The sequence below is a fragment of the Zonotrichia albicollis genome, unplaced genomic scaffold (genome assembly GCF_047830755.1).
Source record: "Zonotrichia albicollis isolate bZonAlb1 unplaced genomic scaffold, bZonAlb1.hap1 Scaffold_254, whole genome shotgun sequence".
In the NCBI taxonomy this organism is placed as follows: Eukaryota; Metazoa; Chordata; class Aves; order Passeriformes; family Passerellidae; genus Zonotrichia; species Zonotrichia albicollis.
The window spans coordinates 2,438,045-2,452,073 of record NW_027428428.1 but is presented as its reverse complement, the minus strand read 5'-3'; the positions used below and the strand labels follow the sequence as shown (position 1 = coordinate 2,452,073).

General features: G+C 56.3%; 1 long non-coding RNA gene and 1 pseudogene across 1 annotated transcript in view; both read right to left on the bottom strand.

Annotated features, from left to right (window-relative positions):
* LOC141727749 (cTAGE family member 2-like) overlaps positions 1–225 on the bottom strand; it is a 33,740-nt pseudogene extending 33,515 nt beyond the window's left edge.
* Positions 1–14,029, bottom strand: part of LOC141727738 (uncharacterized) — a 667,665-nt gene that overhangs the window by 109,192 nt on the left and 544,444 nt on the right. The window lies entirely within an intron of this gene.

Here is a 14,029-nt window from a genome sequence, read left to right as displayed (position 1 = left end):
CTCCCTCGGGGCGTCCTGGCGGCTCCCACCGTGCCGGGCCCCGGCTCATCCCTGGCCGGCAGCCCCGGCTGCTGGCCCCGCTCACTCACCAGCTCGCCCCAGTGCCGGACGCGGTTCCGTGGCACCCTTTTGATGGCCACCTGCAAGCCAAGGCCAGCAGCGGGGTGAGCTCGCCGCCCGCACTGCGAGCCCCATCCTCTGCCCTCCGTCGTCCTCCTCCTCCATCCCCTCCTCCTGCGCCCGTCGCCGGCCCCGCCGCTCACCGGGGCGCCGTCCGAGAGCCGCGTGGCCGCGAAGACTCTGCCGAAGCCGCCGCGTCCCAGCAGCGATCCCAGCCGGTACCGCTCCTGCAGGGCCTCCTGCGCCGTCCCTGCGGGCGGGACGCGGCTGTCAGCGCTCGGCCCGGGGCCAGCAACGGCCCCCGAGCGCCCCTCACCCGCCCCGGGCCGGCCATGCCCAGGCGTTGGCTCCCGGGAACGCGGCACGGGAGGCTCGGGGCCGGGGGCCCCGCTGCCGAGCGGCGGAGCTCGGGCCGGGGAAGCCGCAGCGGAGGCGGCGGGAGCGGCCGCGCCGCGTATGTGCTCCGCGGGCCCCGGGAGGAGCAGGGGCAAGGGCCGGGGTCGGGGCCGGGGCCGGGGCTGGGGCTGGGGTCGGGGCTGGGGCTGTGGCCGGTACCGGGGCCGGGGCCGGGGTCGGCGCCGGGGCCGGGGCCGGGGCCGGGACTGGACCCTGCGTCGGGTCTGGGGCCGGGCTCGGGCCAGGCGGAGGAAAAGGGCGGCGATGCCGCCCCCGCCCAGGCACTGATGCCCGCCCAGCAGCGCCACCGCCAGTACGGCCAGAGCCGGGCGGAGGCGAGACCGCGGCGGGACGGCCGGGGCCGGGCACGGGGCAGCCCCGACCGGGGCCGGGGGCGGGCCGGGGGCATGGCCCGGCCCTGCGGGGGACAGGGAGGCGGGGAGAGGAGAGGGACGCTGGGCAAAGGACTCCGAGAGAAGAGTGCCCGACAGCGGGAAAGGGAGAGAAAGAGCGAGAGAAAGAGAAAGAACGCTAGAACGATTTTTCTAGTCTATCCTCTTTTGCTGCAGCTGCCGCCGCTGCTGCCGCCGCCGCTGCTGCCGCCGCTGCCGCCGCTGCCGCCGCTGCAACTGAAGCACCGGGGCCGTTCGTCCCCGTGTCCGTTCCGTGCTCGCCCCACGAGCCCCTCGTTCGAGCCCCGGGCGCCCCGGGGACAGCCCCTCCGTCTGCCCAAACACGGGAACTTTGCAGCGCTGAGCGCAGATGCAGAGCCCTGACTCCTGCACACTGGCACAGCGATCCCCTCACTCGCTGCTGGGCATTGTCCTTGCTGAGGGTCAAACACTGTAGGGCACCTTCCCTTGGGGTAGGATTCCTACCTGAGCCCAGCACTGCACTGACACCTCCAGTGTTGCTTTCCTGTAAAAACAGGAGAAGGAAAACTGTGTGTGGCTCATGGTATTTTAGAGTGTCTAAAATCACTAAGTCACCGATCTTAGAGATGCAGTGCATCTGGAATTACTGGGATGGAGAAGTAGTGCAACATGGAAAAGGGGAGCATAGAAATAAATAGAGGAAAGCATCTTGGATTGTTTCTTTCATTTTCATTTCACTTCTGGAAAGCTGTTTCAGTTTTCCAGGAATCTTCTCCTGTCTGCTCTTCCCAAGAATCTCTCATGGAGAATAAGGTCAATTTTCTGTCACAAGATTTGCCACCAGGAAATGATGCCACTGGTGCAATTTTCATTGTAACTGTTTGTGCTGGCTTAGGGCAAATTTGGGGAGGAAATCTCCAAAAGGGGTCCGTCTAGAAAGCAAGTTCAAGCGGCCCCTCCCCCTACTAGTTCAGGAAAAGACTTCCCTCAAGAAAAGTGAAAAAAACCCCAGTTTATTTAACAAGTAAAGTATTCACAAGCATGAAAAATGAATAATATGAAATCAAACCTCTGACAGTGCTGAAGAGATGGCAAATTCAGAAAGTCCTTTTTGTGGGTTGTAGTTGGCTCACTCGGTCTCTTCTAAGTCCCTCTGGTGCTGGAATGCAGCGTCCCAGACCTCGGTGGGCCACAGGGGTGAGCTGCTGCCGGTGTTTGTCTGGGTTTTCAGTCCAGAGCAGGTTTAAACAGTTCCAAGAAAAAGGAAAGTCACAGTCCGAGGAACTTCTCTTCCTAAGCGAGCTAAAACCAAATTGCTAGACCTGGGCTGTGAAGGCATCGGGAAATTTCCAAATCTGGGCACTGGCTGTCCCAGCAAACACCAGAGCTGGATGGTGCTGCAGCCAGAACCTGCAGATCTCGAAATTTTGGCTTTCTGTGCCAGCAAATCCCTGGACTTGGGCTGTGCCAGTACCAGGAAGTTTTCAGATCTGGGCGCTGGCGCTGCCAACAAACACCAGATCTGGGTGGTGTCATTGCCAGCGACAGAAATCTGCCAGATTTGGGCTCTGCTGGCACTGAGAAATTTCCAAATCTGGGTTCTGGTGCAGGAAACACAAGATGTGGGTGGTGCCAGACCCAGTAGCAGGAAGCAGCCACAGGTTTTGGATTTCTGTGCCAGCAAATTGCTGCACTTGGGCTGTGCCAGAATGGGGAAATTTCCAGATCTGGGCACTGGCAGTGCCAACAAACAGCCCATTTCAGGCTCCAGGCTCCAGGAAGGAGTGGGTCTGGATGCCTTCCTCTTTTCTTTCCTTCTTTCCTTCCATCTTTCTTGGAATCCTGCTGCCAACAAACTTCAGATTGGGCAGTGCTGGCAAGGGGAAATTGCCAGGTTTTAGCTTTCTTTGCCTGCAAATTCTGGATATGGGTGGTGCCCGAAGAGGGAAATTGCCAGAGGTGGGCACTGGCAGTGCCAGCGCATGCCAGATCTTGGTGCGGAATGTGCCGGCATTGGGAAATTGCCAGCTGCTTATTTTCTGTGCCAGCAAATTGCTGGAATTATGCTGTGCAGGCATCTGAAAAATTCCGGATCTGGGTACTGGGGGTGTCAGCAAACATGAGATCGGGTTGCTGTAGGTACCAGGTATTTGCTTGATTTTGGCTTTCTTTGCCAGCAAATTGCTGGACTTGGGCTGTGCCAGAATATGGAAATACCAAGATCTGGGAACTGGCAGTGCCAGCAAACACCACAGTTCAGGAAGGATTGGATCTGGACCCGTTCCCTCCCTGCATCCCTCCCTCAACAAGGTGCCAGAGGGGCTGGACAGCAGCCAGGCAGAAAGGGACCTGCAGGGACTGATGGACAGCAGGCTGGACATGAGCCAGCAGTGTGCCCATGTGGCCAAGAAGGCCAATGGCTCCTGGCCTGGATCAGGAATGGTGTGGGCAGCAGGAGCAGGGCAGGGATTCTTCCCCTGTGCTCAGCACTGCTTCGGCAGCACCTCGAGTGCTGTTTCCAGTTCTGGGGCCCCCTAATTTAGGAAGGACATGGAAGGGCTGGAGTGTGTCCAGAGAAGGGCAACAAGGCTGGGGAGGGGTCTGGAAGAACACAAGTCCTGTGAGGAGCGGCTGAAGGACCTGCAGTTGTTTATCCTGGAGGAGGCTCAGGGGAGACAAGGCGTTGTCAGGGCACAGGTTGGACTTGATGACCTCCATGGCCTCTTCCACCCTTGCTGATTCTGGGATTCTCTGAAAAAACCCTTGGAGCAGTTGCACGATGAGTCCTGGGCCTCCTCTTCAGAAGCTCCAGCAGCCCAGGTCCCTCAGTTCCTCCTGCCAGCCCCAAAGCCCATCATGTCAGTCCTGCAGAGCCTCTGCAGCTCCTCCTCACTGCCCAGAACAGGGAGCCCCAGAGCCAGACACAGCAGCCCAGATGTGCCCCCCTGGCCTGGGGTGCCTCTGGCAAGGGAGCAGCACCAGGCACTGCAGGAGCCTGCAGACAATTGATCTGAAGGCCAAAGCTCCTTATCTCCTTCTGAAAGAGCAGGAACAGTTCCTCATTCCAGTGTGGTGGAATGCTGGGCACCACAGCTCCAGGCGAGGACTGGACACAAGTTTGCTCCCACTGAGTGCTGTGATGGGTTCTGCAGGAGCTCTGGGCTCTGTGCTTGCCAGGCACAATGAGGAGAGAAGGAGCCAAGTGCACTGATGTGGGAAATGGATTTGTAGAAAGTTTTTAGAGCCTAATAGAAGGCCCACACTGTATGAATCTGTATATAAATCTTGAGACAAGAAATGCTAACTTAAAAATGCCATGGAGTAGGACAGATATTGTTGAGAGAGAAATGGAGCTAGAAAAAAGTTTCAAAAGATGGCCTTGCAAATAAGACTTTGGAAAAATAGAGCTACGAAAGATGCATTTTAGTGGGACCCACAAGGGGTAGTTTTAAATAATTGGCTTTAAGGCATCTACAACATGGCATGGCAAAAATCTGATAGACCAAGAACTACTGTAATTAGGAAATAGTTGGCTTCTGATTGTGATGGTGTAAATTATGTGTATTTTCTCACCCTTCTCATGAGACTGAAAATGGAATATGAGTTTTTAAAACACCTCTCAGTGTCCCCATCTCTAGGTCAAGAAAAGAGTATTATCCAACACACTGACACACCTTTGCCTCGAGCATAACCCAGCCTGGACCAAACACACTGAAAGGTTTCCCCTTTGGCCCATGTGTCGAAACATCAGGTCTGCTGTTTGACAGCTCAGGTTGGGTTGGTGTCAAGGAGTTTCCCTCAGAAATACTGGGTTTGTCTTCCTCTGTGCCTTGCCCTCAGCAGCCTTGGGGATGCTCCTGTGTGAAGCCATCTGTCTCACACAGTTTGAGACAACTTCAAACAGGATATTGTGCAATAAGTCGTCTCCTCTAAAGTGTTCCAACAACCCCTTTCCAGCAATAGGAAATTATTACTGATAGATGAAAGTGGAAAACCCCCACAGTTTATTAACAAACAGAATCCCCCCATGACACGTGTTACAAGAAGGCGCCGGGGTCTCTCTCGGAAGAACAGGAGCTTTCACGGAGCAGTTCCAGCAGCTGATGGAAGCTCAGGGGCTCGTCCGGCATTGGCTTTCTCCCATGGCAGAGCTCCACGGAGCGGGCAGGGCAATGAAGCAGCTGGGCTGGAGCCCCTCGCTGCCTTTTCTCCCCGGCGTGGCTCAGTGTCCTGGTTTAGGGCAAATTTGTTAAAGAATCTGCAAAGGAGGGCCCCTCCAGAAAGCAAAACCCACACGGCCCCTCCCCCCAACCGGATCAGGAAAAAATTCCTTGGAGACAGGTGGAAAGAGCCTGTTTACTTCAGGAACAACATCCCCCAGCACACAAAATGAACAATAGCCGATGACACCGCTCTGAGAAAGATGACAAATTCAGAAAGTCTCTTTCAGGGGTGGTTGCTCTGTTGTCAGTCCCTCTGGCACTGGGGCAACTGCTGCAGCTGAACCTTCAGTGTTCCCGGGTCCCAGTCCGGAGCAGGTTCGAGATGGTCACAGAAACAGGAGAGGAGAAACAGTCCAGGAAGGGATGTGGACTCTTTAGCTAAACTAGCTAATGAGCAGAGGCCAAAGCAGAGCAGAAGCGAGAGCAGAAAAGAGAGCAAGCAAAGCAGCAAGCTGAAAGCAAGAAGTGAAAAACAGCCCTATGCACTGTTTGTCTCTGTGTCCCTGATAAGAGAAACCCAAACAAAACTTCCACTCTTCAGAGTCGGTCTTAAAGGCACAGAACAGATGAATGGGGATACAAGCATCATAACATCACCCCAGGACATTCCACCCCTTATCCCCATATCATCAACATACTACAACACATCATGCATTATTCATACAAAATTTCCATCTGTTTCCCCAAAATTACAAGCAATACCCATCATGCCTTCATCACATCCCCACACTGGACCACTGAATCCAGGCCCTGTATTACAGAGCTGCAGAGCCCCTTTTCACTTTAGTCACTTAAAGCTCCATCTATCACTTGCCCAGACCTTCAACTCTTACACATTTCCTTCTAACTCATGTCTGTATGGTTTAATGTACAGACAATAGCAGTAACATCCAATGAACAGTGATATTGCATATCATTCTTACCCCACAATCAGATCTCCCTGAGGTACACATCGTGTTGTTCCATCTCTTTGCATTATCCACCACGTGCAACCTGGTCCCTGAGAAAAGACAACCCCACAAATGGGTTTGTCTGTACTCGAGGCAGAATTGATCCACACAGTCTTCCCTAACAAACCTCTGATATGTACCACTGAGACTTTGTCTCCTTCTATTACATTCAGGGACTCAGACTGGGCAGGACCTGCTCGGTTGGTGGAACCTCGGGTGTTAACTAACCAGGTGGCTTTTGCCAGATGCTGCTCCCAATTCTTGAAAGATCCACCACCCAAAGCTTTCAACTGGGTTTTTAGTAGTCCATTGCACCTCTCCACTTTTCCTGCAGCTGGAGCATGGTAGGGGATATGGTACACCCACTCAATGCCATGTTCCCTAGCCCAGGTGTTGATAAGGCTGTTCTTGAAATGAGTCCCATTGTCTGACTCAATCCTCTCAGGGGTGCCATGTCTCCACAGAACTTGCTTTTCAAGGCCCAGGATGGTGTTCCAGGCCATAGCATGAGACACAGGGTAGGTTTCCAGCCATCCAGTGGTGGCCTCCACCATGGTCAGCACGTAGCGCTTGCCCTGGCGTGTCTGGGGCAGTGTGATGTAGTCAATCTGCCAGGCCTCCCCCTACTTGTACTTGGACCACCGCCCACCGTACCACAGAGGCTTCACTCGCTTGGCCTGCTGGATGGCAGCACACGTCTCACAGTCATGGATAACCTGAGAAATACTGTCCATGGTTAGATCCACCCCTCGGTTTCGTGCCCACTTATAGGTGGCATCTCTGCCCTGGTGGCCTGAGGCGTCATGGGCCCATCGAGCTAGGAATAACTCTCCCTTATGTTCCCAATCTAGGTCTATTTTGGACACCCCTATCTTTGCAGGTTGGTCTACCTGCTCATTGTTTTGGTGCTCCTCATTGGCCCTACTCTTGGGTACATGGGCATCTACATGGTGGACTTTCACAGGTAGCCTCCCTACCCTGGAAGCAATGTCTTTCCACTCACCAGCAGCCCAAATTGGTTTCCCTCCACGTTGCCAGTTAGCCTTTTTCCACCTCTCCAGCCATCCCCACAGAGCATTGGCTACCATCCATGAATCAGTGTAGAGGCAGAGCCTTGGCCACTTCTCTCTTTCTACAATGTCCAGGGCCAGCTGAACAGCTTTGAGTTCAGCAAATTGACTTGATCCACCTTCTCCTTTGGTAGCTTGTGCAACCTGTCGTGTGGGGCTCCATACGGCTGCTTTCCACTTCTGGTTCATCCCTACGATTGGACCATCAGTGAAAAGACCGTAGCGTGTTTCCTCTGGGAAAATTTGGTTATATGGAGGAGCTTCTTCAGTCCGTGTTGCTGGTCTTGTTCTTCATCTGTGACACCAAAATTTTCACCTTCAGGCCAATTTGTAATGACCTCCAAAATCCCAGGGCCATTCAGTTTACCTATAAGGGCAGTGTCTCTGTCCCTCTGGGAGCCTCTCAGGAACCCTCAGCCAGTCCCAAGTTGGCAGACACTGGGGGGCAACCCCGACACGGCCGACAGCGGGGAGACACTCTCCCAAGCCCCGAGGGTATGGAGGGCACGTGGTCATCTTTGCAGCAGGAGAGACACCAGAGACATGTGTACAAGATAAAGGGCCGACTCTTAGCAGGGGTTAATCCCAGGTTTTATTCCAGGAGTCCCAAAGGAGCTCCTACACCTCAGGGCGCTCCTGCTGAGCACCCTGGGAGATGTGCCAAGGTTACATTTAAAGAACCAAAAGTAGATAACATTTTACTAACCAATAAGTGACCCTAAGGGGTGGGTACTGGGGGACGGACATTTAGGACAGCATATAGGGCAAGGCTTGAGGTGCTGACCTCCAGCCTTTGGCTGATCACTCGACATCCTGGACCGAAGCTTCTAGATGGAGGGGATGGGATGCTGAGTGATTGACAGAGAGCCAGGGTGGGGATTTGGGGATGATCTCAGCAAGGGAAAGGGATTACACAGGTAAAGGGAGAGGGGTACCATCTGGGATGAACCATTTGGGAAAATACGGGGATTCAAAAACAAAACTATTACAGAATATTATAAAGTACAAAAACACACTACGACACACCACCCAGATCTGGTGTTTACTGCACAAGCGCCCAGATCGGGAAATTTTCCAGGACTGACACAGCCCAAGTCCAGCAATTTGCTGGCACAGAAAGCCAAAATCCGGCAATTTCCTGATGCCAATACAGGTGCTCAGACCTGGTGTTTGCTGCCACTGCCAGTGCTCAGATCTGGATATTTCCCGGTTCTGGCAGAGCCAAGTCCAGAAATTTTCCGGCAAAGAAAGCCATAATCTGGCAATTCCCTGCTACCATCATTGGCAATGCCAAGATCCGGTGTTTGCTGGCACCACCAGTGCCCAGATGCTGGAATTTCCCGGTGCCGGCACAGCCTGAGTCTAGTAATTTTCTGGCAAAGAAAGCCAAGTCCTTGCAAATACCTGGAGCTGGCCGCACCCAGATCTGGTGTTTGCTGGCACTGCCAGTGCTCAGATCTGGCAATTTCCCTGTGCCAGCACAACCCAAATGCAGCAAATTGTCTGGCAAAGAAAGCCAAAGCCCGGCACTACCCAGATCTGGTGTGTTTGGGTTGGTTTAAAAGAAGAGGGAGACCTCGGCTTAAGGCCATGGGAAAACCCTCTTTAGTTGGGATCAGCAGGAGCTCCCTCCCATAATCCTCTTGTTCAGTTATGCAGATTGTTACTAGAAAGTTCTGAGTTCTCTTTGCTACCATTGGTTACTTTATACTGCAAAAACTGTAATATTCTTAATCCTTCCTTCCTCTTGGATCCTTCCCTCAGATTCCACCTTAACCTCTCCCCATAAATAAATGTATAAATATTCCTGCTAGACTCTGGACCCAGGCCTTTTTCTGCTTCTTTCTCTGTACTGCGTACACCGTCTTGTTTGTTGTGTTTGCCTTCAGTAAAGTTCTGTTTCCAGACAACGAGATGAAAGCAGTCTCTGTCTGTAAAGTTGCCAGAGCTGGTTCTCAGGGAAACCACTGGTCAACAGTGCAGACGAGGACCAGAAGGTTTCACTGGCGTTTGCTGGCACTGCCAGTGGCCAGATCTGGAAATTTCCCTATTCTGACACAGCCCAAGTGCAGCAATTTGCTGGCACAGAAACCCAAAACCTGTGGCAGCTTCCTGCTACTGGGTCTGGCACCACCCACATCTTGTATTTCCTGCACAGGAACCCAGATTTGGAAATTTCCCAATGTCAGCAGAGCCCAAATCCAGCAGATTTCTGTCGCTGGCAATGACACCACCCAGATCTGGTGTTTGCTGGCAGTGCCAGCACCCAGATCTGAAAACTTCCTGGTGTTGGCACAGGCCAAGCCCAGTGATTTGCTGGCACAGAAAGCCAAAGTTTGGAAATCTGCAGGTTATGGCTCCAGCGCCCTCCAGCTCTGGTGTTTGCTGGGACCGCCAGTGCCCAGATTTGGAAATTTCCCGATGCCTTCACAGCCCAAGTCTAGCAATTTGATTTTAGCCACCTTAGGAAGGGAAGTTCCTTGGACTGTGACTTTCCTTTTTCTTGGAACTGTTTAAACCTGCTCTGGACTGAAAACCCAGAAAAACACCAGCTGCTCACCCCTGTGCCCCACTGAGGTCTGGGACGCTGCATTCCAGCACCAGAGGGACTTAGAAGAGACCGAGGGAGCCAACTACAACCCACAAAAAGGACTTTCTGAATTTGCCAACTCTTCAGCACTGTCAGAGGTTTTATTTAATATTATTCTTTTTTCATGCTTCTGAATACTTTACTTGTTAAAAAAACTGGGGTTTTTTTCACTTTTCTCAAGGGAAGTCTTTCCCTGAACTAGTAGGAGGAGGGGCTGCTTGAACTTGCTTTCTAGATGGACCCCTTTAGGAGGTTTCCTCCCCAAATTTGTCCTAAGCCAGCACAAAGAGTCACAATGAAAATTTCACCAGTGACGTAATTTCCTGGTGGCAAATCTTGTGACAGAAGCTTGACCTTGTTCTCCATGAGAGATTCTTGGGAAGAGCAGACAGGAGAAGATTCCTGGAAAACTGAAACAGCTTTCCAGAAAGGAAGTGAAAATGAAGGAAACAATCCAAGATGTCTTCCTCTGTTAATTTCTATGCTCCCCTTTTCCATGTTGCACTACTTCTCCATCCCAGTAATTCCAGATGCACCTCACCTCTAAGATTGGTGACTTAGTGATTTTTAGACACTCTAAAATACCATGAGTCACACACAGTTTTCCTTCCCCTGTTTTTACAGGAAAGCAACACTGGAGGTGTTAGTGCAGTGCTGGGCTCAGGTAGGAATCCTACCCCAAGGGAAGGTGCCCCGACAGTGTTTGACCCTCAGCAAGGACAATGCCCAGCAGCAAGTGAGGGGATCGCTGTGCCAGTGTGCAGGAGTCAGGGCTCTGCATCTGCGCTCAGCACTGCAAAGTTCCCGTGTTTGGGCAGACGGAGGGGCTGTCCCCGGGGCGCGCGGGGCTCGAACGTGGGGCTCGTGGGGCCAGCGGGGAACGGACACGGGGACGAACGGCCCCGGTGCTTCAGTTGCAGCGGCGGCAGCGGCGGCAGCAGCAGCGGCGGCAGCAGCAGCGGCGGCAGCAAAGAGATATTTTGAATACTCTCTTTCTTTCCCTTCTCTCTTTCTTTCTCTCTCCCTCCCTTTCCCGCTGTCGGGCACCCTTCCCTCGGGGTCCCTTGCGCGGCGTCCCTCTCCTCTCCCCGCCTCCCTGTCCCCTGCAGGGCCGGGCCATGCCCCCGGCCCGCCCCCGGCCCCGGGCGGGGCTGCCCCGTGCCCGGCCCCGGCCGTCCCGCCGCGGTCTCGCCTCCGCCCGGCTCTGGCTGTACTGGCGGTGGCGCTGCTGGGCGGGCATCAGTGCCTGGGGCGGGGGCGGCATCGCCGCCCTTTGCCTCCGCCTGGCCCGAGCCCGGCCCCGACCCCGACCCCGGCCCTGGCCACGGCCGCGCCCCCGGCCCCTGCCCCGGCTCCTCCCGGGGCCCGCGGAGCACACACGCGGCGCGGCCGCTCCCGCCGCCTCCGCTGCGGCTTCCCCGGCCCGTGCTCCGCCGCTCGGCAGCGCGGCCGCCGGTCCCGAGCCTCCCGTGCCGCGTTCCCGGGAGCCAACGCCTGGGCATGGCCGGCCCGGGGCGGGTGAGGGGCGCTCGGGGGCCGTTGCTGGCCCCGGGCCGAGCGCTGACAGCCGCGTCCCGCCCGCAGGGACGGCGCAGGAGGCCCTGCAGGAGCGGTACCGGCTGGGATCGCTGCTGGGACGCGGCGGCTTCGGCAGAGTCTTCGCGGCCACGCGGCTCTCGGACGGCGCCGCGGTGAGCGGTGGGGCCGGCGGCGGGCGCAGGAGGAGGGGATGGAGGAGGAGGAGGGCAGAGGGCGGAGGATGGGGCACGCAGTGGGGGCGGCGAACTCACCCCGCTGCTGGCCTTGGCTTGCAGGTGGCCATCAAAAGGGTGCCACGGAACCGCGTCCGGCACTGGGGCGAGCTGGTGAGTGAGCGGGGCCAGCAGCCGGGGCTGCCGGCCAGGGATGAGCCGGGGCCCGGCACGGTGGGAGCCGCCAGGACGCCCCGAGGGAGAGCGGGCGTGGGGCCAGCGCAGGGCGCAGAGCATCCCGGGCTGGCTGAGGGCTTCCCCAGGCCTGGCACGGCATCGGCCCCAGTGACGGCATCGTGCTCCTCCCGCAGCCCGACGGCACCAGCGCACCCCTGGAGATCGTGCTGCTGGCCAAGGTGTCCACTGGCTTCCCCGGTGTGGTCCAGCTGCTGGAGTGGCTCGAGCTCCCCAACTGCATCGTCATGGTGCTGGAGCGGCCAGAGCAGTGTCAGGACCTGCAGCGTTTCATTGGGGCACGGCGGTTCCTGCCCGAGGAGGAGGCGCGGGAGCTGTTCCGCCAGGTGCTGGAGGCCGTGCGGCACTGCACCAGCTGCGGGGTCCTGCACAGGGACATCAAGCCAGAGAACATCCTGGTTGACCTGGACACCGGGCAGGCCAAACTAATTGACTTTGGCTGTGGCACCTACCTGCAGGACACAGTCTACACACACTTTGCAGGTGAGCCTACCCAGGGCTGTGCTCCCACTGCTGACGTCTCATGGCCCAACATCTCCCAGCCCAAGCTGGCTGTGGCAGTGGGGATTCTCCCTTTTGCTGCCAGTCAGGGCACTGAGTCCTCAGCTGAGTTGCTTTAGAGCAGGGCTGGGTGGGCAGGCATCTTCCAGCCCTGCTGGCAGCCTTTGCCAGCCACTCTGCCCAGGACTGGGGCTGGGCTGGGGCAGCCAGCCCGACCAAAACCCCCGTGGGTGGGGGTAGCAGAGAGAGAGGGCAGAACCTGTGCCCCAGCCAGTTTGGTGTGCAAATGAGAGGAAGGGCTTGCACTACCCCACTCGCCCTGTTTCCCTTGGCTTCATAATATTTTTGGGGCAATGCAGGCAGGGAGGATAAGGGCATGTTTTTTCCCCAGCATGGAGTGGATTTTTCCTTTGCATGTCATGGTCGGGCCTAGCCAGGGCTGCCCTCTTCCAGCACCAGAGGCTTCTTTTCCAACCCTAACTTTGTGCACAAGTCCCAGATGCTGGCGAGAGGGCAGTGGTCACCCTGTGTGCCCCTGATGCAGCCCCCACATACCCAGGGATGCTGGGGCCAGGCTCTGGGAGCAGCAGCATCCCCCTGATGAACTCCATCTGTATTCCATAGGAACACTGTCCTACAGCCCCCCGGAATGGAACGACTTTGGCTGGTACCATGGCGAGGCAGCAACGGTCTGGTCCCTGGGCATCCTGCTGCACCAGATGGTCTGCGGGGAGCACCCTTTCAGGAGGGGCCGGAATCTCAGCTGGGGCCAGCTCCCTCTGCCACAAGGGCTCTCTCAAGGTGGATCCTCTTCTCTGGGCACGGGGGGAATCCCAGTGCTGGGAGCCAGCAGCGGGCTCGTGGGCATCCCGCTCTGGCAGCTGCTGAGGAGGTGGCACATGTCCTGCTCTCCTCCAAAACAGGGAATTGGTGGGAAAGTTTAGGCCCAGCTCAGAGCGCATCCAGCATGGCCTGGGCACGGGAATAGTGGGGTAAAGCAGACAGGAGCCTTCTCTGGCTGACCATCAGTTTCTGCTTTCTCTCCCCAGAGTGCAAAGACCTGATCTGGTGGTGTTTATCCGTGAACTCCTTGGACAGACCCACACTGGAAGACCTGTTCTGTGTTCCTTGGATGCAGGATATTCCTCTGCCATAGAAGAAGGGAGAGCGCCACAGGCACACTTTGATCCAGGGCCCTGGTAAGTTCCTGCTCCACACATGCCTTGGCAATGAGAAGCAAAGGAACCCAACCCTTTTTGTGCTCCCAGTGTCACTGCACCGGGGTCATGGGATGGGAACACACAGCCCTTGTGCTGGAGCCCTTGTGCTGGAGCTGAGCTGCTCTGCCCAGCACTGGTGGCCGCCATCCCAGCTGGTTTTGCTTGTCCTGGTTCCCTGACAGCTGGGGCCCTGGGCAGAGCCCTGAGAGCCTGGTCTGCCCGCAGGGAAGGAGAAGGAGCCCCTGGAGAAGCTGTACCGGGTGGGGATGATGATGATGCTGCTGCTGCTGGAGACAGCGAGGGTGACAGCAAGGATGACAAGCTCTTCCTCAGCCTGGCCACTGGAGGCTGAAGGTGATGCACTTTGATTCTGGCACCTTCTTCAAAGCCAAACTCCACGGGGAATTTGCAGATGAGTCCCCATCTGGGGAAATTCTGCCAGATTTGGGCATGACCCAGCATGGCGAGGAACCAAGGGCTCCCCCTTTGCTGGGGCAGATGCAACTCATTCTTCAGTGGCTGCCCAGCTGCTTTTGGCAGGGCTGGGAGGATGGGCTGGGGTGGGTACGAAATGGGAGTGGGCTCCTGGCTCTGCCAACAGCCCCCAGCACCCACCGTGCCCCGGGCTGGGGCTGGGGC